The sequence below is a fragment of the Pinus tabuliformis genome, chromosome 4_1 (assembly GCF_031772625.1).
Source record: "Pinus tabuliformis cultivar Carrire ecotype Pingquan chromosome 4_1, CPIR1, whole genome shotgun sequence".
NCBI classification, from domain to species: domain Eukaryota; kingdom Viridiplantae; phylum Streptophyta; class Pinopsida; order Pinales; family Pinaceae; genus Pinus; species Pinus tabuliformis.
Genome location: NC_142303.1, coordinates 497,443,860 through 497,447,140, shown reverse-complemented (window position 1 = coordinate 497,447,140; position 3,281 = coordinate 497,443,860). Strand labels below are relative to the sequence as shown.

At 38.5% G+C, this 3,281-nt stretch overlaps 1 pseudogene; it reads left to right on the top strand.

Moving 5' to 3' along the window:
• The first annotated feature begins 2,089 nt into the window (after nucleotides 1-2,089).
• On the top strand, nucleotides 2,090-2,713 carry LOC149176693 (secreted RxLR effector protein 161 pseudogene; annotated as a pseudogene).
• The last annotated feature ends 568 nt before the right edge of the window (nucleotides 2,714-3,281 follow it).

Here is a 3,281-nt window from a genome sequence, read left to right as displayed (position 1 = left end):
AATTAAATGTATCATATTTTAAGTGTGACATTTGTGAACTGGCTAAAAGTCACCATGTACCATTTCCCATTAGTATGCATAAAAGTCCTGCACCTTTTATGGTTATTCACTCTGATGTCTGGGGACCTGCAAAAACTTCTTCTTTGAGTGGAGCACGTTGGTTTGTTTCTTTTATTGATGATCATACTCGCATGACTTGGGTTTGTTTAATGAAATCAAAGAATGTAGTTCCCTGTTTCAAAAATTTCACAAAATTATAGCCACCCAATATAAATTAAATATTTAGGTTCTTCGTACTGATAATGGTGGAGAGTTTGTTAATCAAGACCTGAAACAATACCTGAATTTACATGGCATTGTTCATCAGACGACTTGCCCTTAATCCCCTCCACAAAATGGGATAGCAGAATGGAAAAATCGTCACCTTCTTGAATTTGTTCGTGCTTCCTTGTTTGCGGCTTATGTGCCTGTTAGTTATTGGGGAGAAGCCATTATGGCTGCAGCTTATCTCATTAACCGTGTACCCTCTAGTTACCTACAATTTCAGACCCCCTTTGATGTTCTCCATAATACTTTGAGTGCCCCTACCATACCGAATCTATCCCCTAATGTTTTTGGGTGTGTAGCCTTTGTGCACCTTCACAAACCCTTGAGAAATAAGCTGGAACCTCGTGCCCTTCATTGCATTTTTGTTGGCTATGCCTTGCATCAAAAAATTTATCGGCGTTATCACTGCCCTTATCATAAAATTTATGTTACTTATGGTGTGGTCTTTCATGAAGATGATATGTATTATTCTTCCTCTGCATCTCCACTTCAGGGGGAGAATAGAGATGAAATGGAGACTTTGCATCGTTCTTTGGACCTTGATCTTATAAGTGGAGATAATTTGGACACTAGGGGTAAATGTGACCATTTGGAAACAAGTGATGGTGACGTTGTAACTCACAGAGGTGATTGTCTAGATGGGCAGCAAGTTATGGAGAATGAGATTTTGGATCAAATGGAAGTGGAAGTGTCGTCTGTGTCTTCCTCCTCTCACGATGTACCACCAAACCAATTCTCTCCTCTAGCCGGTTCCATGCCTGAGTCTCAGGTAAAATCTGAATCTGAACCTCAATTAAAAAAGTTACTAGATTGAGTCACAAGAGGGAAACCCAAAGTTAACTATGAACATGTTCTCAACTCCAAACCTAAGTATCCCATAAGCAATTATGTATCCTACCATAGACTGTCAAATGAGAGTAAGGAATTTGTGAATCAATTATCTGTTGTAGCTATTCCTAATAGTGTGCAAGAAGCTTTGAAAGATCCTAGATGGAGGGAGGCGATGAATGAAGAAATGAAGTCTCTTCAAAAGAATTCAACATGGGAAGTTGTTGACTTCCCTGAAGGGAAGATACCTGTTGGATGTAGGTGGGTATTCTCCATTAAATACAAAGTTGATGGAACCATAGAACGGTTCAAAGAAAGACTTGTCACCAAGGGATATACTCAAACATATGGAATTGATTATATGGAGACATTCGTACTAGTGGCCAAAATTAATACAGTCCATATTTTACTATCTCTTGCGATGAATTTTGACTAGCCTTTACATCAATTCGTTGTAAAGGATGCATTTATGCATGGAGATCTCCAAGAAGAAGTATATATGGAGTTTTCCCCGGGCTATAAGTTGCAGACTAAAGGCAATAAACAAGTCTGTAGATTGAAAGAATCTCTATTTGACTTGAAGTAGTCTCCTAGAGCGTGGTTTGGAAGGTTCAATAGCTTTATGAGGTTTATTGGTTACGAGGAAAGTAACTCAGATCACACTCTCTTCTTGAAACATAATGGAGAACGAATCACAGCCCTCGTTGTGTACGTTGATGATATGATAATAACTGGAGATGATTCTGAAGAAAGGAAAGCACTGCAAGAGCAGCTTGCCCGTGAGTTTGAAATGAAGGATCTTGGGAAATTGAAGTATTTCCTTGGAATTTAAGTGTCAAGATCAAAGAAAGGTATTTTTCTATCACAACTGAAATATGTCTTAGACTTATTGAAGGAAACTAGCATGACAGGATGTAGTCCCGCTAGTACCCCTATGGAAGAAAATCTGAAGATAGGTGTGCACCCAAACCAAGTTCCTGCTAACAAGGACCGCTATCAGATATTGGTTGGAAGATTAATGTATCTTGCACATACTTGGCCGGATTTAGCCTATGCACTAAGTGTTGTCAGTCAATTCATGCACTCCCCAAGTGAAGAACATATGAATGTTGTCATCCGGATCTTACGCTATTTGAAGTCATCTCCAGGAAAGGGAATTTTATTCACAAAAGGTGATAGCTTGGATGTTAAAGGTTATACAGATGTTGATTGGGCTGGGTCAATTGAGGATAGACGTTCTACATCAGGCTACTTCACTTTTGTAGGAGGAAATCTGGTTACTTGGCGAAGTAAAAAACTAGAGGTAGTTGCTAGATCCAGTGCTAAGGCCGAATACAAAGGAATGGCTAAGGAAATATTTGAATTGTTGTGGATCAGAAATCTGTTGCAGGGTTTACATATGAAGCAAGTGGGTCCTATGAAGTTATACTGTGATAACAAGGTAGCATGTGATATTGCTCATAATCCAGTTCAACATGTAACTAAGCATGTTGAGGTTGATAGGCATTTTATCAAGGAGAAACTAGAAGCAAAGTTGATTGAAGTTCCTCATGTTTGATCTCAAGACCAGCTTGCTGATGCGCTGACCAAAGCAGTGTCAAACCAAGCATTTAATGGTTGTCTCAACAAACTTGGCATGAGTGACATCTACAGTTTACCAACTTTAGGGGGAGTGTTGACAAGAGCAATTATCTCCAAGTTGGTTCTCCATAATTCAAGTTCCTGATTTGCCTCTGCCACTGGCTAATTCCTGATTTGTCTCTACCACTGGTTGTACAGATAGATAGATGAGAATCACTCCTAAAAAACTCATGTGATTCTATCAGTTTTCCTTATTATAGGCCTAAACTATAAGATCTGCCGAACAAGTATGAGTAAAAATTATTGAAGCCTTTCATAAAAACTTCCTTGTTTTTGACTTTTTCAAATTCATATTGTTAGCCCCAAAGGTTCACTATTCATAATAACTTGGATAAAAAATAAAAGGAAACGAAATTATCACACTGTAAAAAAACCCTACTTTCAACACTAAGAGTCAATGAAATCATGAGTATCCCTACCTTCTTTCCTGTTTTTTCACAAGAAGTGACATCCCCTAATGAATATGCTAGGCATTAGGAGGACAA